The sequence below is a fragment of the Gallus gallus genome, chromosome Z, assembly GCF_016699485.2.
Source record: "Gallus gallus isolate bGalGal1 chromosome Z, bGalGal1.mat.broiler.GRCg7b, whole genome shotgun sequence".
NCBI lineage: Eukaryota > Metazoa > Chordata > Aves > Galliformes > Phasianidae > Gallus > Gallus gallus.
Window position 1 is genome coordinate 80,240,823 of NC_052572.1, and position 23,939 is coordinate 80,264,761.

The following is a 23,939-nucleotide window of genomic DNA, read 5'->3' on the forward strand; positions in this document are numbered from 1 at the left end:
TTTGTAATAGTGATGAAACTGAAGAAGTTGTTCTCCGTGGTGGATTCTTAAGGCCTGCGTTATTGCTGAAGAGCTCACTGAAGAGTGCAAACGGAACATCTTAAATCTCGTGATCAGTAAATAAGATTTTTTGAAGCAGCAGTTCTTTTACTCAAACAAGCTGATGCTCATTCTAAAAAAAAGTGGTAAAGTTAAATGAGTGGCACTGCATACGGTTGTTTTACTGTGAAATATCTTGCTTTTTTTTTTTTTCAGATATCCCCTCTCTGATGCCATCTACTCCTAGATAGAATAACAATGGTCAGTGTGAAGTGCAGGTGTTCGAAATATATGACGAAGCCTCACTGCTTGTTCTTTTGGGAAGGATGCTGCAGGTAAGTGCCTATGTAACGTACCACTGCTGGTGCATAGATCAACTTCACAAGCTGTTTTTCAGTACCACACCAAATCATCTGACTCAGGAGTCACTGGAACTCTAATTATTGTACACTTAATGAAAAACTCTACAAAATCACAGTGAGTTCCTCATAGCTTTCTGACCCGGACACAGAAGCATGAATTCTGTAATGCAGTGAGAAGTTGATCTGTGAAATCTACTGATGGTAAACGGTGTTTCAGGGAAGGTAAGAAGTTGCCACAGGAGCACATCTTAACACGCTACTCTTCTCCAGAGTAGGATTTGTAGTGGAGCTTCTGTACTGAGATCCAGACTGGACTTTTGCACAGACTTGGAGCTGTCACCCGCCCTCATTTATCAGACGAGCAGAACAACAACTCAGTTACATTTAGTAATTGGTCCCTAAGGACATTTCACTTTGCTCCCTCTAAGACCCATTAAACCTCAATCTCATGTACCCGTGTTAGATTCTAATGTTGGTAACTTCGAGATATGTGCAGTAAATATTACTGCTGCAGAATAAAAAGGAGTTTTACTGTAGAAACAGCAGTGTGTCACAAATTCTGCTAAGTTTGCTATTGCCTGCTCCTCTAAATGTTATTTTTTTGGTTTTTTTTTTTAATGGGCTTCCATTTAACTCTTTGGGGCTCTTATTCCTATGGTTGTCTGTTGTTTTCTGTATTACGAATATGTATTTTGTAAACTATTTTAATTGTAATAGCATTATCAGTGTTATATGACAACAATGATTTTAAAATAAAAAGCAGAGCAATCTTTTGAAAAGTAACGAGTTTTGTGTTAATAAACGAGACTTTTTTAACGCTTTCAAGTCTGAACACTGACAGGAATGTTAGTGAAGTATGGAAAAAAACTGTGGCACTGCTGGCGACTTCATTATCTTGCAGGATTAGGATTCTGTTTGTAATAAGTGTGCACTTCTACTTTTCCTTGAGTGCAAAGGAAAATACAACTGATAAGTAATCGGCTGAAGCATGTGATCTCCGTGCTTGCTTTTGTCTCCTCCTCTGCTTCCTTATTCATGGGGAAGTTGACCTACCTCAAAGAAATTAGTCTTGTGGTGCTATGAATTGGAATAGGTTCTATCACGCTTTACTCTGTAGAGGCTTCTTCCAGTGGCTGCAGACATCATTGTAATGACTGATAAGCAGGGAAGGTGATTTTAACTGGAGCTCAGAAGCCCCATCCCAGTTGAGTAGCTTTGAGAACTACCGTGCCACTTTGTGGTGAACCTTGCACCCATTCACACACTCTGATTGGAGTAACAGCTAATCTGGCTTCTTTCTTTCAAGCTGGTTTCAAAACGTTGGTATTACTGCTTTGTTGTCAGGTTACTATTGGTGCTTTATCAGATGTCATTTCAAAAGTGCCTTTACAGGACAGCTAAGCAGCACCTACACTCAGATTGTACATCTGGCTTCTGTACATCTGCTTCCCTGCCATAGCCCCCTTCTGAACCTACTGAGTGAAGCATTTTCACAACTGGCCCCTGTCTGCTTGGCAAAGACAGAAGAAACAGTTATTTGGAAGTGACAACACAGTAACTGCAAACCCCTTCTATTAGCTGTGATTTAGAAGGGAAGGCAGAGGCAGACTGAACACGCTGTAATACTGGTCAGAAAAGGGAATGTTTGTTTTCAGGAACGGACAGTTTAACATTCAGACAAGAACTGCTGAAATTTCACTGTCTTTTATTGCATACAAAACTTGAAAGCTGACAAAAATTGATAACTAACACAACCAAAGCTGTTTAACAGCCTTCCAGGCCATTGTAGAATGGCCACTTGGAAGAGACTCACAAGGATCGTAGGAGTTCAACCCCTGCCTCCCCATAAAACCAACCCCTGCCTCCACATAAAACCAGCCACACTATGTCTGAGAGTGGTGTCCAAAGGCTCCTTGAACTCTGGCATATTTGGGCCTGGGCAACCTGTTCTGTGCACGGGTCAACCTCCGGTGCAGAAGCTTTTCCACCCTGACCCTTCCCTGATGCAGTCCTCCATCTGGCTCTGAAATGGAGCCCTGCAGAAACCCCAGGTGACTGCTCACCATCCTGATATAATCCCTGTATCAGTCAGAAGTTAACTAAATTATCGCCTACGTTCCCACTAAAAAATTAAACTCCTGCCTTGTTTACAGGAATTTCTTCAAGGTCTAAATGAGACACAGATGAAAAAAACACTTTTTTCATCACTTGATAGTAAAGATAATATTTTTTTTCCTACTGTTTCTTTCAAACAGCTGAAGAGAGCCTACAGGAGACACCACATTCAAGTGGTTATCTTGTGTTGGCAAAGCTTAAGGGGACTCTTAAAACTCTTTTCTGCTCCGATGAATTATACTGTGCCATAGAAATCTCCTTATGCTCTGGAGTTCAACAGTCTGGCAGCTAAGTTGAAGGCACACTTCCTGACACAGTACTGGCCAGAGGGCCACTACCAACAGATTATTTGCATGGGGTCACTGTGTTTCAGACAGCATGGAGACTTGGCCTCAGAGCCAGGGAATGGCTTGAACACCTCCAGGGACAACAATTCCACCACCTGCCTGGGCATTTTGAGAGGACATTTTTCCTAGTATCCAACCTGAACCTCCCCTGGCACAACTGAAGGCCATCACCTCTTGTCCTCCTGCTGCTCCTTGGGAGGAGAAGCTGACTCCCACCCAGACACAACCTCCTTTCAGGTAGTGGTGCAGAGAAATGAGGTTTCCTTTTGAATCTCCTCCAGACTGAACAATCCCTGCTCCTTCAGACACTCCCATAATATTGTGCCCCAGATCCTTCACCACTCTGTTGCCCTTCTCTGGACACAATCCAGGGCCCCAGTGCCTTTCTTGTAGTGAGGGGCCCAAAACTGAGCACAGTACTGGACGTGCAGTTCCACCAGTGCTGAGAACAGCCGGCAGATCGCTTCACCAGTCCTTCTGACTGCACTATTTCTGACACAGGCCAGGATGCTGCTGGCATTCTTGGCCACCTGGGCACACTGCTGGGTACGTGCAGCCAACTGTTGACCAATACCCCCAGTGTGCAACGTATCACATCGTCACTCTCCTCTCAGAGGCAGCACCACCACTTTAAACACTGCGCCGCTTAAAGCAATGCAGGTGGGTTTTGGAGACATGAAAAATGCTTAGCACAAGAGGAATTCCCATTTCACAAACAGAAATACATGCACTCAGCTCCCAGCTGACCTCGAGATGTGAGGCAAAGGCAGAGGCAGGGCCCGTGTCTCTGTCACCTTCCGACACGCACTTTTCGAGTACCAATGCCTCAGAGCCCTGAGGAATCTGAGGGCGGCCCCCACCGCGGCCTACCCCTTCTACCTCCTCTCCTCTCTCTGCTTCTGCTTGTCAATAATGACGGGCTTCGAGGGCGGATAGAATTCTGTGGGCTCTCCATCGCCGTTCATTCGACACATCGAGGAAGAAAACCACCCGGTGAAGATAAAACGCTCAGAAAAACACCGTTCTCAAAAGGCACCGTTCCCCACAGCCTCGCAGCTCAAACCCCCCGCAGGCGGCCGCCATAGTGACTACGAGTACTTCCGGTCCGCCGGCGCCAGAGCGCAGGGTGGCTACGGCAAGCTCGGAGGGCCAAAACTGCCCTCAGCGCGAAGCGGAGCTGTGTGTCGCTCTACTCCTTCTGAGCTCTGTTCACGATCTAGGTAACCCGCGGAGATTAACGCATAAATTATTATAAACCTTCTCAGGGAAGCTCCTAGAGAAGACTAGCGAGTTAGGACAGGTGGGAGAATAGTTTCATGTTAGAGGTTTAAGAAAACAGCATTAAGTACTGAAGGTCTCGGAGTACTTCATAGTCTCAGCTGGGTGATGTTATGCCCATGCAGCAAGAGATCTCAGATCAACATCCAAACAGGCAAGAAGGAAGAAGTGCAAGAAAAGCCAATTCATAACTGAGGGACTCTGATCCTTGAAATCCTTCTGTTACTTGTGGCGGAGTACAAATATGAAGTGTGAAGATGACTCCAAATGTCTGTAGTTCTACTATGGTGATAAATTCAATAGCTCCCCATACACAAGGTACCAACTAAGTCCAATTGGATGTGCTGGTCGGAAATAAAGCACCAGGCCGTACCATATCCTCTAATGGAACATATCCTTACTGAAAAGAGAATATCAGATGAGAGAGGTTTCGACATCGATTATTTGGTGCAGTCGTGAGGAGAAAGGCTTCAGGTTTGTTGCGACTCCTTCCGTAGTCTCCAAATATGTGTTTTGTACATTTTCACAAGTTGGGAAACTTTACACCATTCTGAATTAGCAACACACCCACTCCAAACCTGTCCGTTATGAAGCAAAGGCCCCAGGATTTATATCTGTTTTGTAAATTGGGTGATTAAATGATGCCAAGTGTGGAACAAACTAAAAGGCAGAATTTTGGAAATTCTGCACAGCTGTTGTTAAACGCTTAATATGGAGACAGGGAAGGATTTCACTTCTGAGATGCTTGATGCTGTGTTGCAAAACTGTGTTATATGATATATGATATATATATGCGCCCTGTGCCTTCACCGTGATGAAAGCAAACTGTGCTTAATTCTATGAGTCACCCTATCTGTTTCCATAAGTCACTCTTAGGGGAAACATCAGAAACAACAACAAAAAGGCATGAAGATCCATGTTATGCTGGGAAGATTCTCCAATTTGTATTTGATACTCTCTACACCAGTTTAGACAGATTTCTGTAGGTATAAATACACATATTGTTATGAATGTACATGGAGGCAGTGTTCCCAAGTGGATAGAGCTCAAACTGGTCTCAGGGAAATATTGAATCTTTTCTCATTTCTGGTACAGCTTTCTAGTGCGTTCAGTTCTGGGCCCGTCTCTAGAAGGGGGACCCTGAAAGCCTAAAGTGTGTCCAGGGAAGAGCAAGGAAGCTATGAGGTTAGTTGTGAAGACCTTCTCCCAGTGAGTGGTCAGCTGCTGGAACGGGCTGCCCAGGGAGGTGATAGAGTTCCTGTCCCTGCAGGTGTTCAAGGGACACTGGATGTTGTAGTGAGGGACGTGGCTTAGTGGGAAGGAAATGGTGGTGGTAGGTGGGTGTTTGGACTGGATGATAATGGAGGTCTTTTCCAACGTTGCTGATGCTATGATTGTAGGAAAGGCATCTGCTGGGTGAGTGCTTTGCTAAGTCACGTTCTTTGAAAGCAGCACCGTCGCGGCAACCTTGATTTCTACAGCCTTCTCCGAGCTTTGTGCCACGAGAGCTGTGCCGCTTCTCCCTGTGATGTGAGAGGGTCTGGAAGGCCCTGCAAGAAGTCTGGGTAGGTGATGGCAGTGTCTCTTCCTTTCCCCGCCGGTGCTGGACATAGCGGGGAACGGGAGTGGGGGACATCCCAGCAGTGGGTTCCTACCTCAGCAGAACAGAAGGGCTGTTCTGATGGGTGTATTTGAAGTGGAGTGAATCTGATGCTGATGAGAGAAACGAGGGGCCTGTGGAAAAGAAGGAGCGTGCTGCATTTTGTGGTGCAAGATGTTCTGGGAACTGCTGCTAACAATGCCCAGCAGGCTTCCTTTTTGCTGGGGAGAGGTTTAGCAAGGACTTCTTATATGAAAAGAGTTCATCCTATATTTCCTTTCCATTTACCTTCCCTCATACCACTGCTTGAGAAATTGCTATTTCTTGCTGTAGAGAATGCACATGCACCCTGCACTTGTATCTGCACAAAGAATCTTCTAAGCATTTCTGTCCGTGTTTCTTTTTGGCACTGGGATGGAGCTGTGTGGAACACAGACTTGGATGAATCTTCAGTCTGGTGCAGATGTCACTCTGACAGACGCAGTAGAAAGGCAAATGTCATAGGGCTGCATGCTTTTTTTTTTCCTTTTGTTTCAGTCCTAACCATGGAAGCATAGAAGCGTTACCCAGACCAATTGAGCATTTGTCACCTGGGCTTTCTACCAATGCCATAGGCAGTGGAAGTCAGCATCGCAAGCATCCGTGAGAGCCCTGCAAAAGACTGGTGAGAGTTACCCTGGCGGCCTCCTTTGGCAACCTCAGGTCTCTGTAAGCTCTCAAGCTGTGTCGTAAGTCCTCCCGTGGTGCTGACTCAGCTCTCCCTGTCTTTGGTGTAGGAGAGCTGGACTTCAGCTCCTTCCTGTTTCCTGCCTATCTGCTCCCTGCTTTGCCCATGGCCCAGTGAGCCTTTTACTACTCGCCCCCAGATTTGCACGTGTGGATAAGAGCATCTTGATTTCTGTGTTTGGCTGAGCGGGTAGAGCAGGGCAAGGGGGCTAATTTAAACGTGCCGCTTTCCAAATACGGTGCTGTTGGCGTGGCAGTGCTTCTGGCATTGCAAATTCTGTCAGATGTCAATGAATTCCTTGGAATCTGTTGAGTTGACTTGTGCAGGTTTCATTCTGGACCTGAATTCTTCCCGGACGCTTCTGTGCATAGCCATGGCCTTTGCTTCTTTCTTTCCTCCTCTCTTTGTTGTGTTTGGCACTGTGCAAGCCATGAATTACCAGGAAGCAGCTGAAAGTGCTGTGGAGTTGTGGGGGACAAACTCCCAAGAAACAATGTGCAGCTTCAAAGCCCCAAAGTTTGGAGAGATGAGAGATGCGCTGCCTGGTGCAGGACATGATGCGCTCTGCAAGGCGCTTTCCATGAAGACCTCAGATCTGCGCTCAAACTGCATCCAAAGCAACCAAATGCCCCGTGCTTGTTGTACCCGGAGGTATCGGTGCCAGGAGTTGCTGCTGTGTTTGCCATGCCATTGTGTCGGCAGGGTGACGTTCATGGCGTGCGATGCCCTCTGTCATTCAAAGCATCCTTGCAGATGTTCCTAGTGAGGGGCATGTTTCATTGACACCATAGGTTGTTTTCTGGAAAATGAAAGAGTGGGCTTGCGTACCCCCAGATGGTTTTCATTTCCTGCTGACCACAGTGCACGTCATGTCTGCTGCCATTGCCCCACGGCCCTCTTGTGGTTTAAGCCGGTGGGTGGCTCAGCACCACACAGTCCTTTGCTTACTGCCCCCTTCCCGGTGGGATGGGGGAGAGAATTATGGGGGAAAAAAAAGAAGGTGGAAGTCATGTGTTGAGAGAAATCTCTTTCCAAAGGTAGAGAAAAGGACAGAAGTAATGGATGTATATATAAATATATACATGTATATGAATGTATATATATGAATGCATATAACAAGTAATGTAGAAGCAGTGGCTCAGCACCTCCCAAGCAATGGGCAAGCAGAGGAAGAGAGTGAGGTGAGCTCCCACCCCGTCCAAAACCCCTTCCACTTGATGTCATATGGTATGGAATATCCCTTTGGCCCGTTGACATCAGCTGTCCTCATTTGGTTTCCTCCCAGCTCCTTCTTGAGAGCTTTGCTGAGAACGGCCTTGGCTCTGTACAGCTCTGCTTATCGGAAACTATAAACACGAGAGTGTTCTCACTGTTGTAGCATCATAAGAGAGACTGAAGAAAAATCCTTCCCATCTGAAACTAAGGCAGACCCCAGTGTCCGTGCAGTGAGCCGTGTGGGGTTGCAGGTTGTGCATTTCCCTGACAGCATTGGGCAGGGGTGCTGGGGAGGTGCTATGAGCTCTTCTTGACGAAGCTGTTTTGATTCCCTTTGTCAGTGTGCGAGCGGAAGCGCTTATCCACCCTTGTGTTCTGTCCCACGGTATTACTCTTGGTGGGCAGAAGGAGCTGGTGGATTCAGCAGCAGTAGATTCTGTTGGTTTCCTCTGTGCTGCTTCATCCCTGGAGCTCGCTGCTGCACGGAAGAATACAGGCGTGTTTATCCCAGGGCTGCTGTAAAGGGGAGCCCGGTTGGCGTAGCAGTGAGCAGCAGGTAACAGGCTGTGCAGAGGAGGGCTTTGCAGAAGGAGCAGGAGTGCCTGCGTCCATCTGTATCCTCAGATACGTTCTGGCAGTGAGGCAGCAGCTGTGGCCACAGTGACTGAATGCAGACTTGGCCTGGGGCTGCCACGTGGCACTTCCTAGCCCGCTAGTATACCTGGCAAAGCACAGCCACCCTGCACCCAGGGCAAGCGTTTGTCTTAGTGTCATGTTTCACGCTATCTTGTGAAGCTCGGGCACTGGGGGCAGCTTCCCCCCAAAGAAAAGGAGGAGGAAATGAGGTCGTCATGGAAGCCAAAAGGCAAAAATGCACTCGGGAAAGAAACTGTCGAAGCAGTCTAGTAGTAGTACTATGTATTTCTCTTCCTTTATTTCCATCCAGGTGAAAGAGATGGCTGCTCTAAGCCGCCCGTGGATGCAAAGAAGGACCCTAGTGTGGATTTGCCATAGGCCCAGCAAGAGGCTCAACAGCACCAAGCTCCGGGTCCTGCACTTTGGTCCCGCCAACCCCATGCCAGCTTCTCCAGGATTTGGCTGGGATGGAATTCCAACCACGCACTGATTTCTCGAACGCTGGGGTGCCCTTTTGGAATCCTGTGGTCTTGTGACGTGGTCTTGCCTCCCCACCTTGTCCGTCCATGGTGGAGCAGCCGGGTGGCCCTTAGTGATGTCATAAGCGGCTAGAATGAGGGGAGGAGCAGCGCGTGCTGCTTCCCTTCATTGGAGCGCTTGAGCTCGGCGTGAGTACGTGGCTTGTTGCACTTGTGCACTGATTGAGTATCTTTGTCTTCATCCCGTCTTGCGCAGCGTCTTGTAGGTAAGCTGAGACGGTGCGGGATAGACGGGTGGGCAGCGAGGGCTTGAGAAGTGCTGGCTGGCAGAGCTCCTAGGATCATATTGCTTCGTCTGGACCGTCAGAGGCCATTTTCCCCCAAGCCATCCAGTCCAAAGCCATCCATCGAGGTGGCATTTGTGCCAGGGTTCTTCCCTGGTTCTTCCCTTTGCTCAATTGTGCAAGCTCACTGACCTGCTCTTTCTCCCTCCCCTGCCCACCCTCTGCCTGCTCCCTTGGTGCAGCTTTTGCTTGTGGAAGATCAGAGCAAAGTGACAAGGAACGGCTGCGGGTTCGAGGATCTGCTTCTCCCTTGTTCTGATCTCTTGCCAGGTACGTGCCATGTTTTGTATTGCCACATGGTTCAGCAGCCCATGTTTAGTCACACCGTGTGTAGTAACACAGCCTCATCCAGCTGAAATGCAGCTCTGGTCACGTGTGGGTTTTTTCCACTTCCTCTCCAGCTCAACCCTCAGCAGGATGCTGCCTGTAGTGCTGGGAGCAGCTAGTGTGAAGGAAGGCAATCCCTTAGGCAAAGAGCCCTAGCCGCACTTTGTGCAGAGCTGCACAACATGAGCCAGGGGCAGAAGCGTGCATGCTTTGGCTGTGTGAGTGTGCCCGACAGCTGTAGGGAGCACAGCAGAGATGCAGGCAGCGAAATGCGTGGGCAAGGCTGCGGCCGGTGCTGGTGGTGAGGCTGCTGCTGGGAGCCGGGGGCTGGGGAGCAGCTCCAGCCCCAGCAGTGACACCTCTCCCTGGCCTGCTACTGCGCTCTCAGCGTGCTGCGGGCAAATGCATCTGCTGCTTTGTGCCAGAGTCCCCATCTGCTAGCAGAGGGACAGCGACTTGGTCCAGTGCTGCGTATTGCAACGGCTGTCCCGTTTGAATAGACTGCACACAGTTGTTGTTTCTAGAAGTAGTTCTGAAGAAGTCTCTTGATCCAGTGCTGTGTGAGTGCAGGAAATGTGTTTCTTTTCTGTTGCAGCTTGTCGCGCCTGCTGTGATGGGCATCGCGAGCAGCGAGATCAGCCGTGGGCCTGACCGGGCGTTGACGGAGGTACAGTGTGAAGCTCTGCTTGGTCTCTGTTCCCTGCCTTGAGCCAGCAGAATGAGCCACCGGTGTGCTCTCCTGCTTTTCAAGAGAGAGAGCATCCTTCCGGCTCTCTCGGTGTCCCTGAAGAGCTGCCTTAAAAGCTTCATTTCCTTGCTAGTGGCATCGAGATGGCACCCTGAAATGCTCCTTGTTTGTCCTCAGCTCCTCACCATGGCCTGTGCTCTGTGTTTCAGCCTGAGAACCAGGGGAAGCCCTTGCTGGTCCAGGAGGAGCCATCTCTTAATATTCCAGCTATTGCTGCTGGCCATGTTATTAAGAGATACGTTGCCCAGGCAGCGGATGAGCTCTCCTTGGAGGTAAGCAGATAAAGAAGGCGTTCCTTGTTGTCACGGCCAGAAGAGTATACCGTGTGAATGCGTCAGGAATATTCTCAGACACCTTCAGAATGCCTTGTGAGGCGAAGCCCAGAAGATGCAGGTCCAGAGAGGACTTGCACTGGGTTGGATGCAGGGAGGAGTTCAGCCATGTCTAAAAGATTTGGCATGCTTGCACTGTATTCTGTCTGGTGTGTAAGGCAGTGACTCTTGTACCTCCAAGCCCAGCTTTCCCACAGGAAATGCCTGAAGAGCTGCCCCGGTGCAATTGCTCTCAAGCTGTGCGCTCTTTGGCAGTGCAGAAGAAGGGTGCCATTTCAGCTGTGCTTTCCTCCCAGCTGCGCTGACGCTGGGATTGATGTTGCAATGTCTTGCAGGTGGGAGACCTGGTGTGCATTACTGCTATGCCAGCAAAGGAGCAGAGCCCCTGGTGGAGAGGCAAGCGTGGCTTTCAGGTAGGCACAAGCTTCAGACTTGTGGGCGCAACTGCAGTCAAGTCAGGAACGTCAGCTTCGAGCTGCTCGGCCTGCACAGGGTGGCTTCTGGACGTCAACAGTTTCCCTGTGTCGCTGTCAGAGGACTTTCCCTTTGGCTCTGGGCTTGGGTAGGAAACTGTCTCCTCATGTGACTTAGAAGCAAGAGCCTCTTGTGCTCAATGCGCAGTCAGAAGTTGACCACCTCTGTCCTTTGTACAAGCACAGAGGACAGAGCCATCTTCTCTGGAACCAAGTATTGCTTTTGTAGGTCTTCTGGCTGCAAATGCTGGGCGAGGATTACTTTTGTGCAGGCCATTCTTTGTTGGTGCAACAGTCGAGGCCTGAGAAACGCTGCATCCAGTATTCCATCACTCTTTCTTTTCTTCTTAGGTTGGGTTCTTCCCCGTTGAGTGCGTGGAGCTCATTAGTGGAAAACTTCCCGAGGCCCTCATCAACTCAGCACCAAAGCCAGGTACGGATGTTACATGTGATGGCGCGGGGAAGTCACATGGAGTCTTTTTCTGGGTGTGTTCTGTGTTGAATACCTCCTTTATCCATCCCACGTTCTCCTGTGTGTTGATGATCCTTCCTGCATCCCACGAGGCGTAGGGCTGCTGTTTTGTAGGCAGTGAGAATGAGGGCTTGGGCAAATGCTCGAATCCTTGTAGAATGCAGTGTTGGCAATGTTCTTGCCGCTTTGACGCGCTCTGTAGCATGTGTTTCCGCTCAGCCTGGTTGCACTGAGCCCAACCTGAAATGAACTGGTTTCTTCCTTTTGTTGTGCAGTGCCAAAGAAGCGTGGCAAGCTCCTCAGCTTCCTTCGTTCCTTCGTGAAGGCCCGCCCAAAGGAACCGAAGCAGCGGGAGATGGAGCTGGAGAGGGAGAAGGAAGGGGTGTTTGGCTGTGACCTGGGAGAGCATCTTCTCCACTCTGGCCGTGATGGTAAGGAACAGCCCGTTCCTGAGAGCTTCCTCCCTCTGTTGGGCATGACACGATGAAAGAAAGGGAGATCATGTCTAGCAAGGGGCAGGTTGATAGCGGTGGAGAAACGTGAAATGGGAGTTGATGGCTGAAAGGGAAGCTGAGGCTAATGCTCAGAGGAGACTGGCACACTTGTATTTGCTTAAAGCCAAAGGTGTAAACCAATTCCACGCTAGCCTGAAAACTGAGGAAGCCTTTTGGCCCAAGAGAGTGTAGTGTGTCAGTTTCCTAGCTCTTCTGGACATGAGGTCTCACGCCTCCATTGCGGTGGGAGCTGTGATGGGACTTGTGGCAGTGTCTCTGGCTTCCCCAGAATTACTTTCTGCAGGCTGCTTGGCAGGTCCTGGCATTTCTTGAAAGCCAAGAACACGTCCGTGTCCAGTTTTGTCCCCGGCTCCTGCCTGCCTGCGTCGTCTGCGACAGCCTTCTTTCTCCTGTGAGGAGGAGGCATGCAGTAGCCCGACTGAGCTTAGTGGATGGGATGTGACAGGGGCAGCGGCTGAAGCAGGACTTGAATCAGGAGCTCAGCTAAGCGCTGGCCCTTGTTCTGTAGTCCCCCAGGTCCTGCAGAGCTGCGCTGAGTTCATTGAGCAGCACGGCGTGGTGCAGGGGATCTACCGCCTGTCCGGCGTGGCGTCCAAGATCCAGAAGCTGCGGTAAGAGTGCTTCTGGACTGTATGTTGTCTTGCTTTGGAGTTGTTTTCCTCTTTCTCCAAGCCCTCTGTTTTTGTGTCCTTCTCTCCAGCCATGAATTTGAGTCGGAGCAGATTCCGGAGCTCACCGTCCGGGACATTCACAGCGTGAGCTCCCTGTGCAAGATGTACTTCAGGGAGCTCCCGAGCCCTCTGCTGAGCGAGCAGCTGCATGGCAAGTTCTCGGTAAGCACAAGGCAATGGCCTTCATGTCCCTCTTCGTGGCCTGTCCCATACACACACACGCCTGCGCACCTTTTTTGGGTCTTTTTTCTGTTGAAGTTGGGGTTTTGATGGACATCCAGTGGGTGTCTCTGTACAACAAGCAGCTCGTGCTTCCTGCACACCGCGTGCACCGTAACACCTGGTGTTAGCATCCTGCCACTGGAAATGTGGGAGATGGGAGCAGCAGTGCCCTCTGCAGCTCTGAGGCCCTTTTTCTGTTAGCCCCATGCACTTGACTCGCATGATGTGTGTCTCAATCCCTTTCTGCTTTCTTCCAGGACGCTGTTTGTGCCAGTACAGATGAGGAGCGGTTGGTCAGAATGCAGGAGGTCATCCAGCAGCTGCCTGCACCTCACTACAGGTCAGAAAACTGCTCCCCTCGGTGTGGGGAGCTCAGCCCTGCTGCACTTCAGAGGGTGATGATGCGATGGCAGGCTTTGTCTCACGCTGGCAACGTGATGGCTGTGTGTGTTGAAGTGGTGGATGGCTGCGTGGGGTGAATGGATTGGGTCAGCTCCTGGGCACGGGGGCACGGCTGGTGCAGCTGATGGCTGCGGCTGTACTGTGCTGGGGCTTGGTGCTGCAGCGTGGCACTTGGGAAAGCTTGATCTACTTGCTATTCCGTAGCAAGAACAAGCAGTGGCATGAAGTGAGGTTTGTTTGGTGAATGTGAGCACGGCGTGCTCAGTGGTGCTGAAGGTTTGGCTCTTGCTTTCCAGGACGCTGGAGTACCTGATCAGACACTTGGCTTGTCTCGCTGGGAGCTGCTCCATTACAAACATGCCCGCTAAGAACTTAGCAATTGTATGGGCTCCCAACCTCTTCAGGTAAACTTCTTTTTCCGTCTCAGCACAAGGCTTAGGTCTGTTCTCCCTACAGGCACAGTTTGGAGAGGAGGACAATTTGTGCTCTCTTGGTCTTGTCAGATGGGGCTGGTGTGTCCTTGATCACCTGGGAGAATGTCTTCAGTGGCATCAGTGCTTGCCCACTGCACTGGAAGTCTCCAGAGCCCATCTGGACAGCCTTTGGCTGCCCAAATGCCCAAATGTGGGGAAACGATCTCGGGTCAATGACTTCTCCAATCTGCCTTTTCTACAGATCCCAGCAGAACGAGGCTGCCTGCGCCAGCGGAAGAGCTGCCTGCGTGGAACTGCAGAGGCAGTCAGATGTGGTGGAATTCCTCATCACCCACACCGATGTCCTCTTCTGCTCCAGCTCCACATCAGGCATCGGAGATGGAGCAGGTGAGCGTCTTCCTGCATGAGCTTTGTCTTGATGAGACACCTTGATCAAATGCAGGCCTTCTCCAGGATTGTTGAGATACGCTTTTGCTATCGAGGGGCCAGCAGATTTGTGGGCTTAGATGAGAATATGGCATCCTCTGTGGATGGATGCGGAGAATGTCCAAGCCCAAAGTTGAGCATGAGAAAACCGTCCCTGTCATGGTGATGTTTTGTGTGCAGGTGAAGCTTGATGAAAGGGTTTTGACCTCCTCTTTTTCCAGTGGTTTGGATAAGCAAGGCTGAGAGATGTGCGGCACCTCCCCCAGAAGTGTGATGGCTGTGCCGCTGCTTTCTGATCCTCCCTCTTAGCTGTGGTCTTCCCTTCCAGGGCGCAGTTCTCCATCAAGGCCCAAGTCTGTGCAGGTGTCTTCTCCTGCCACCAAGCTGCTCACCGTGGAGGAGGCACAGGCACAGAGGGGAGGCCACAGCAGCTCTCCCACTGTGACAGAGAGCAAGGACATGGAAGTGGAAGAAGGCCCCGCAGCTGCGCGGGGGAAATTCCACACAATCATTGACTTTCCTTCTGGAAGGTAAAGAGGACTTTCTTTTCCAGCAGCTTCCTATCAGACTTGGTTGTTTGGGCTTTTGTGGGTTTTTCCCCACGATTGCTAGTGCCAAAACTTGCAGAAGCTACGTGGTTCTAATGGTGCGTGTGGTGGTGTACTGAATGTCCCCTCCCTTTGGCCTCTGAGGTTCAACTAACAAGCAGTTGCCTGACGGATCAGTTTAGCTACCAGAGGGGGCCAATTGGTAGTGTGCGTGTCAGAGATGCTTTTGAACTTTTTCTCTGGCTGCACGGTTCCTCAGCAAGCAGTTAAGCCTGCCAGCGGAATCAAAGCCCTCCATTCGATGCTGTCCTGGACAGCTGTGCAGCCTCTGCTCGCATGCTCTGCATCTGGGTTGACATGGCTGAGGGGAATGTAGCCAGCAAGACTCCAGGGCTGAGCTCTAGGAATGGAACCGTCCTCAACCGTGTGAATCAGAGCGAGCTTCTAAGTTGTGTTTCAGCAGGAAGCAGGCAGTGCTAGGAACAAGCAAGTGTTGGCAAGAGCTCAGGGCAGCTCTTCCCTCACCAAGCAGAATGCACGACTCACACCGCTCCCTCTTTTCTCCCTCCAGACCAAGTCCACCCAGCAGGGTGAAGGAATCCCCAGCATGCAGTTGGTGTTCCTGCTTCAGGCCCAGAAAACCATCCTCTGTGGGCAAACGCCAACTGCAGCGCGATGCCAGGGAGCCCTCGGAAACAGAGGTGGTGGTCCTGGCAGGTAAGGGTGCACATCCAGCTGTCAAAACCCTGCTTGTCAGCGCCATCGAATTCATGCTTGGAGTCCACACAAAAGAGAAAGACAAACAACAAAAGTGCAACAGTTCCTTTCGAGACAGTGCTCCTACTGTTGCTATTGTCCTCTTGGATTTGTCCTGCTGCCACTGCAGAAGCAAATCTCAAGAACCACTCTCATCATTCAGCTTGTGCAAGTTTGCCACTAACTGTTTGCCTGTGTATCTACTCCTCCCTAGGTGAACCAAGCCCTCGTCCACGCAGAAGAGCCAGAGTGTATAGCGATGCTTCACTGTGTGCTGGTATCAGTGCAGAGCTGCTAGGAAGCAGGAATCGCTGCAGCTCGGATGAGAGCCTTCCATATAACATCAGTGAGGGAATGAAGGTGCTCATCCAGGTGGAAGCCCTCATCTCTCCCAGCTGTGCAGAAGACGCTGACCTGACCCTGCCAGAAACAACGCTCACCGAGCTGGACTGTGACGGGGCACCATTGCAGTGCAGCCCAGCCCAAGCACAGCCCGAGTGCCCCGACAGCAGCAGCTCCATGCAGGAGCAGGTCAGCGTCAGCCAGGAGGAGCCGAGCCTGGTGGAGGGGGACGTAGAATCAGAGCTCCAGTCCCAGGCACCGGGCAGCAGCATGAGCTCTGAGCCCCTCTCTCCTTCACCAGAGAGAATGAGTCCCCTGTGTACACCGGACCTCTCACCAAAAAGCCCTCCTGGCTCTTAGGGAATAAAAGCACGCTGGTGCTGGATCAACGCCTTGACTGCCTTCTGAGTCTTCATTCCCAGGGATTGGGATGGATGCAAGCAAGAGCAAGGCAGCTCATGTTGCAAGGCTATGGCTGTGGGCTGTGCGTGCAGCAGAGCTGCGGGTTTGTTCCCATTTTGTCTGGCTGTGGGATGCCTGCAGCGAGAGCTGTGCTCCCGTAGTGTATGGTAGCAAAGAATCTCCAGCATCCCAGGATGCTGCTCATGATCATGGCCAGCTTGCTGGCTGTGGCTTTGTGATGCTTTTGAGTGAGGGCTTTTGGATGCTCTTGGATGCCTCGGCTGGTCCCCGCCAGCTCTCTCCTCTCTCCCGCCGTGTCCATTCGTGGCTCCCAGCTACGAGCTGGCCCTGCAGAGCATCTGCAGCCCTGTCAGCATCACCATCCAGCAGCGGCAGGAGGAGCTCCCCCTGACCAACGCCAGGCAGTACTGCTCGGTCTGCAGGTTAGCTGCCATTTACCTGTAGGTGGCTCTTGCAGAAGAAGACTCAAACAGCAGAGCGTTTTCCTCATCTGCAGCACACAAATGCTACAAAAGCAGAAACAACCCAGGAAGCTGTGGGTTTGCGAGTCTGCATGGACATGCACTGTCTGTTTTGATGGTGCTCTGCCATCCTTTATTTCCTTCTCCTTGCTCTTCCATAAGCTGCTCAGGATTGGAAAGCTGCATGTCCCATAATTTTCCAGAACCCCAGTTTTGAGACAGCTTGTAGTTGTGGCTGTAGCCACAAGTGTTTTGTTTCGTAGAGGGAGCTCATCTGGGTTGTAGGTCTTGTCCTTGCGAAGACTTGTTCTGCAACAGGTGTTCCACTTGGGCTCCGTAGCACGTGCTGGCCATGCGGGTACAGCACGCAATGGAACAAACCCTGCAGGCCCTGGGGAGAGGCAAAGCAGGAGAGTGGCTGCCCCAGGGTGGGGATGAAAGGCAGAGTGCCCTTTGAAGCAGGGGATGCCCTGCTGGCTCTGCCGATCGCATCCACTGCTGGCACGTTCCTTCTTCCTCCTTTCTGGCAGTTTGCTGTCGAGCAGATTGAGGTGGAAGTCAAAGACTCAAATCCAATGTTGCGAAGCCACTGCGGATGCCAAATCCCTGCACGGGAGACCTGGCCGTGTGCAGGAGTTACTGCAGGATGAGGAGCTGCTATTGGTCTTCAAGCAGGTAGGAGTTTGTTATCCACGCATAATACTGTATGTATTTGTTGTTGTTGTTTTAAAATCAGTGCCAGTGTGCAGTCTGATCCGATGTGTTTGAACAGTGTGGTGTAAGGATTGTCAGCTGAGAACAGCAGCAGAACATGGGGCTGTTGCAGGGGGAAGGCGTGGGGAAGGAAGCGGGGAAAGGAAAGGGAAAGCCTGGAAAAGGAATGGGGAAGGCACGGGGTGAAGGAAGGGGGCAAGAGACAGGGGAATGAAGGGGATAGGACAGAATACCTGTAGAGCAGCCTAAAAAGCAGTAACAAGCTCTGGGAGGACCGCGGAGTGCCAGATTCTGTGCTGGGTGTTTATCTGTGTGTGTACGTTGTCACTGTTTGTGCCTGGCTGCACTGCTCCAGCCCAGAGCCCGCTGCCTGCAGCTGCATCTTTGCTTCCTTCCCTCCTGCCCGGAGCCCCACGGGTGCTCCCACAACTCCCTTCCCACCCCCAAAATGCCAGAGAAGACACCTGGCAGTGGGATGGAGGAATCCCAGCAGCCCGTTTTCCTTCTGCCTGCAGCTCTCTCCTCCTCTGCCACACAGGGCTCCAGACTGTCCAATGGGAAAGACGTGGGGGAAAGGGAGTGCTGGCAGGAGCGACTGCTGCGGCTGACTGGGGAGGGTCTGCATCCCACGTGCCCTCCTGTGCTCTCTCTCCAGCTGCAGGAGGGCCAGAGAAGGGCAGATGAAAGCTGCAGCTGAGCCTGATGGACCTGCACAGCTCTCGGGCTGTCTTCCAGAGGTAGCTGTGATTTACATTAGGTAGCTGTGAAATACATGAAAGCACGAAGAAGACAGAGGCTGAGTGAACACCAATATGGCGCTCTGCTTTCTGCCAACGTGCTTTAATTTTGTTGTCGTTAAATGTACTGGGCAGTTACATTTTGGCACGTGAATATTTAAAAACAGTGCAACAGATGCTGGCAAAAAGTAATTTTTTTATCTTTTGTTTTTTATTATTATTATTATTATTTTCTTTTTGTAAAGCTCTTAGCACGGCTTTCCTGAGTTTGGAGGAGTTTCCCTCTGTTTTCTTCGTCTTCACCCCCACCGCCCCCCACTTCTCATTCCGTGTTCTTCCCCCGTCATCTCGACAGAGCACTGACAGCCAGCGATTGCGCCGCGGGCCGCATCGATCCCGTCCAAGTTCTTTCCGCGGTCTCTGCCGCCACCTCGTGGCCAATGCGCGGAACTGCCGCTGTCCGCTGCTCAGTCCTGCAGGCGGCACAACGCGTGCGCGTAGGAATGCGGAAGTGGCTTCGTAACCGCTCTGTGCAGCTCATCCGCCGCTCTCTATTGTGATTAGTCCTCCAGGTCACAGCGAGCATGCGCCCGACAACTCCAAACCATTCCGCCGATCGGCCACGCGGGGGCGCCAGAGACCGCGGAAACGACGACTCCGAGCGGATCGACGTTGACCCGCACCGCCTCGTCCCGTGAGGCGGCCCGAACCGCCGCGGAGCGGCCGCTGCCCTCGGGGGAGCCGTGCGGGGAAGCGGGGCGGCGCTGAGCTTCGGGAGCGAGGAGGAGGAGCGGGAAGGTGAGCGACTCAGGGCAGGTGGGGCTGTCAGTCCTTTTGTCGTGGCTCTTCAGCCTGTTCAGACAAGGCAGTGGGCAGCTGAGATGTCCTGGGTGGAGATGGGAACTTCCAAGGGAAGTGGTGGTACTTTCAGAACTACCACTACGTCAGTGACATTTGATGTTTTCCAAAGCATGAATCTTGTCCACACACAGTGCTTCTGTAAATGTTGGTATGGGTAAGTCTTGCAGTTCTTCTTTGCTCCAGTGCAGGTGCTGCTATTAGCAAGGATTTTGTGCTTTGTTTTAAGCGGAAGATGTTCAGAAATGTGCTAACTGTTGACTTGTCGTGGTTTTGATTGTCTGAGTGTGTTCTTTTTTAGGATGGCATCACTGCAGGATGTGCCCCGTGCCCACCAGAGGGAGTATGAGAAACACGTGGAGAGCATTGACAGTTCAAAGATAACTGCCCAGGAATGAGAGAAGCCTTCAGATGCTGCTATGAATTACAAATTCTACAGGGGCATGAGAAGATACATAGAGAACTTACATAGAGAACAACTGTTGTGTTGCTGGTTGTATTTGATGGAAATGCTGTGTTTTCTTATGCTGCAGTATGTCAGCAGGGGCAGCTGGTTTTGTGTCTTGTGTGCACTGAAGCCAGCTGACGCTGATACAGATGAACAGCCCAAGCAGAAAACGCTTCTGGCTTCTACTTCTCTGTAGAACTGAAGAATCAGTAGGGGTAATTTGGGACATACATACAAGGGGACACAAATAACAGGAGACGGTAGGGAGCTGACTGTTGAAATCTAAATGCAATAATGTGTAAAGTTTGGAAGCTGGAACTTAACATGCAGGCTCAGTTTGCCTTTTCCATTGTTGGGAACAGAGTGTGGTAGGCACTGTCCGTTTCCATCCAGGACTGGGAAGCGGTGAGCTGGTATTCCATCACTTGTTACAAGGTGTAAAGCAAACGAAGGTGATGTGGAGCCTTTGTTTGGGACGCAGGCACTGTAGAACAGGAGGACAAGGAAGGATTGACTGATAACTGGCAGCAGCTTGAGAAGAGTGAGCTCGGGGATGTAGCCCTTTCTGGTTCTAACTGGTGTGCAGGTGGGGTGGGTGCAAAGCATGCAGACTCTGAGTGTGTGTGCACTCTGGGAAGCACAGCTGGAAGCGTCACCAGGAAGGGCAGAGAGGAAGGGTGGATCTGGGGTCCCTCCCTGTGCTCACTCAGGTGCTCACCTCCCGGTTCAGGCTGTGACCTGGCAATCCCCCTGCACGAGGGAGCAGCCACAGCTGTCCTACAGTTCACTGATAATATTGACTGTGCTTTACGCTGGACACTGTGAATTTTTCATCAGGAGGTTTTATTTACTTTGGTTAGTCTCCAAATGAAGAGCAGAAGCAGAATCAGTGTTCTGCATTCACCTCTTTGTCTTGTTCCTGGATGCAGTCACAGTTTCTATGCGATGGACTGTTGAGCGCAGTAGTTTCTTACAGACTACCTCTGGCAGGGATAGTATGGAGTACCATGTTAGATGTTTGGTGTTTCAGGTGGGGGGAGTTCCTAGTATGAATGTGGTGAAGTGAAGGTCGCTAGAGATGCTTTGAATGTCCTTTGGCAGCTCACAAAGTACCTTACTGTTACAGTCTGTGTCTCTAGGGTTGCATGCTTACTTCTGCTTCCTCACTGTGTTTCCTTAGGCTATTGCTCTCACCGGGTGTTTTTAGTATATCACTGAGCTTTCTTTTACGTATGTACATGGTGAATAACTCACCTGAGTTCATTACAGAATGCAGGACTTGCAGGCGGCAGCTGAGAGAGCGTTCACAAACAGCTGGTCACCACGAAGGCATGCCGAGTGATGAAGAACTGGCTCTGACAGAGGTGACTGAATTCCAGAAGAGCAAAGGTTGGTCAGGATATGAGAGCAAAATTCCTCCCATGTTGAGAAGGATTTTCAAGGGAGAGTGAAGAAATACTCCTTTTGAATGGTGTATCGTTTATGTTCTACAGCATAGAATTAATGCATTTAAACAATTCTGACCAATGCCTTAGGAAGAATAGATAAGACCGTAGGCTTCTTTAGTTTAATCAGTTTTTTGTCCAAAGTTGGAATGTATTTCAAATTGAGATTTGAACTGCCTTAGTGAGCAGGTCACGAGGAGCTGGGAGAGGCACGATGCGTATTTGCTGAATAACAGAAGAAGGATTTTCCTGTCTGAGCTTTTAAGAGACATACAAAATATGAAATGTAATGGGTATTTCAATCTGTGCAGTTGTTCAAAACCGCAGAAGTCTTTTTGTGGTCTTCGGTATCTCTTTTTTCCTGAAAAGGGCTTAAATTGTTGTAAGTGAAAGGTGAGATCCTTTTCTTGTGAGGATGTGTTAATATTTTTCTTTTTTTCTTTTTTTTTGACAGGATTTGATTAACACGGTTGTCCTGAGGATGAAGCAGTCTGTAGAGGAGGAGGTCTTTATCCCTCTGTATCCGAAAAGGTAAGCTGTCTCTGGGAATTTTTTTTTTACTTTTTAAAATTGTTGTTTTTAGTCATAGAATCATAGAACTGCTCAGGCTGGGAAAGACCTTAAAGACCACCAAGTCTACCTGCAACCTAGCCTCTTTTTTTAGCCTTTATTCTATTTTTCTGTACCTTTTCCCCAGAAGCGTGGGTGAAATATATTGTAGACATCCATGAGCAAATGGAACAAATGTGCCTTCTACTGTTTCATTGTAGGAATAGTTACCAAACATTAATGTTTATTAACTCTTTCTGACAAGAGTAACTACACAGTCAACTTAGTGCTTTTTTGCTCCTGTAACTAAAAGCTTTAGTAAATGGAAAGTTCTTAGTTTATGGGGCACAGCCCAGAGTCTGGTTTTGTGATCTTAACTTGGAGTATCTGAGGGCTTGTGTTATTTGTGGTGGTCTGCTCCCCCTTCTACTCCTGACTCCTCCTTTCTTTCCTGAAATAGTTGATATTGCTGATGCTTATTGCTGGACGCTCTTAGAGAGAGGATAACTGGTAAGACTCTGGTAGGTGTGGGGTTAAGACACAGCTGGGAGAAGAGTGTTGCTAAGCCTGATGCAGCATGTTTGTCTGGTTACAAGCAGTGCTGTCCTGCTGAGAATCCATTAAACACATACTCGAGTGTTTCCAACTGCTAATTCCATTGGGTATTGTAAGGAGTTGCAGTTAACAGCTGTTTCCTTAGGCCTTGATTCTGGTTGTCACTGCTGAAAGAATCCCATAGTTGTAATTCATCGGTGTTTAAGAGATGAATTGTCTGTTTGTCTTCCTTTCAGGTCAAGCAAAATCCTTATTTCCTCTTCCTCTTTTTCTGACCAGCACTGTGGAAGACAAATCATCGCCATGTTCAAAGTTCCAAGGCAGACGGTTTTGGTCAGCTGTTGAGGTAAAGAAAAAGCACCGATCTTGTCTGTGAAAATCATTTTAGTTAAAAGTAGACTGTCGTCTTTGAGGAAATGTATCTTCAGTCAAATCTGATTCCTGAGAGTTTAATGTATTTTAATAGGAAGGTTAGCTGTTTTCGTCAGTGAGCTATTTATGCTTACCCACCTCTGATACGTAGTCAAGAGACTTTAATTTCATCATCTGTTCCTGCTAACCTTCCATGAGATCAGTCATTGGCACTCTGTGGATAGGTCTGTTTCCTCAGTATGTGCATACAGTGCCCATGTTGCTCTTGTAGAATACAATCCCTGCATGTGCGTGTAAGCGTATTAGTATAGCTTTATTCAGTCTAAAGTGCTGAGTTAGGAATGTCTGAATGCCTGTGATTCAATTCCCTCTTAGATCCATTTCCTCTATGAGTGTATTTGGATTCGTACTGAAGAAGAGGTTTAGATGCAGGAAAACACATTAACGTCCCAGTTCCCCTGCTGTGTGTGCTAACAAGGCCATGGTGACAGCCCTGCAGAGGCTTCCTGCTGCCATGTTGCACATTCCTGTAGAAAAATCAGGGAATTTGGGAATGTTGAGGACTTGCCATATTCACTCCTGGGGCAAGCTGTTGTGTAAGGGTTTGTCATGGACAGATGCAGAGAAGACAAGAGGGAGCTTAGTGCTGATACCTGGCAGACACAAAACAGACATAATATTCTGGTATCACCTTCTGAGATTGTGTATTGCCTGATTTAAATGTCCTGTCAAATACATGCAAGTTCCTAAAAGCGGGACCAGTGGTCTTTTACTGCAGATTGAAGTTTTCTCCTTTCAGTTTGTTTTCCATCCTCACTGTCAGTCTTCTCTTTAGAAGTGGTGATGTGCAGAACGGTTGAAAATGTGTTTGTGTTGGGTATCTTCTGACAGTTTGCCACTCTTTTTTTTCCTGGAGTGAAGTCGTGAATCCGTTTACCCCAGAGTAAGTAGTACTGCGGGTCATGCATTAAACTCTTTGGATCTGTTCAGCAGCTTATTAGTGTGACTTATCTGTGTTTGAGACTGCCGTTGTGCAGCCCCTATTGGTGCTGTCTTTCAAAGCAGGTGATCATCTGCAGGCTGCCTATCGGGAATGTTCTCTAAACCATGCCCAGAAATTGTATGGGAGAGTACTCACAAAGGGCTGGGCGAGAAGAGGACAGGAACTATTTTAATGAGGAAGTACAGTTGATGAGGTTTTGATGTTTGTGCCATCATACAGTCTAACTTTCCTAGCAGCTCACGGAGTCAAAAGGAAGAATAAATCCTGTTTTATGAGTACTGAGATTGGATGGACATGGTATCTTTTAAGTTTAAAAAGGAGGTTCTAACGCACCCTCAGCCATCAGATATGCATGTTCTGTTTCTCCATTACTGCAGCTGCTCTCCAAGGTTCTCCTTTGGGATGGGACTGTACAGGAAGACACAGTCTGTGGTGTGGGACTGAGCAAGCTGCTGAATCGTTGCCTTCTTCTGAACCTCTTCAACACACCACCAGGGCCAGAAAACATAGAGAAGTGTAAAGAGGTGAAAGGTCTTATTTCCATGGGGACAGATGTAGTCTGAA

General features: G+C 49.7%; 1 long non-coding RNA gene and 1 pseudogene across 1 annotated transcript; both read left to right on the plus strand.

Moving 5' to 3' along the window:
- Nucleotides 1-23,939, plus strand: part of LOC112530760 — an 851,315-nt pseudogene that overhangs the window by 748,431 nt on the left and 78,945 nt on the right.
- Nucleotides 18,099-19,854, plus strand: LOC124417534. Its single transcript, XR_006932483.1, has 3 exons — nt 18,099-18,145; nt 18,710-18,943; nt 19,305-19,854. It is a non-coding gene; the product is annotated as an uncharacterized LOC124417534 (long non-coding RNA).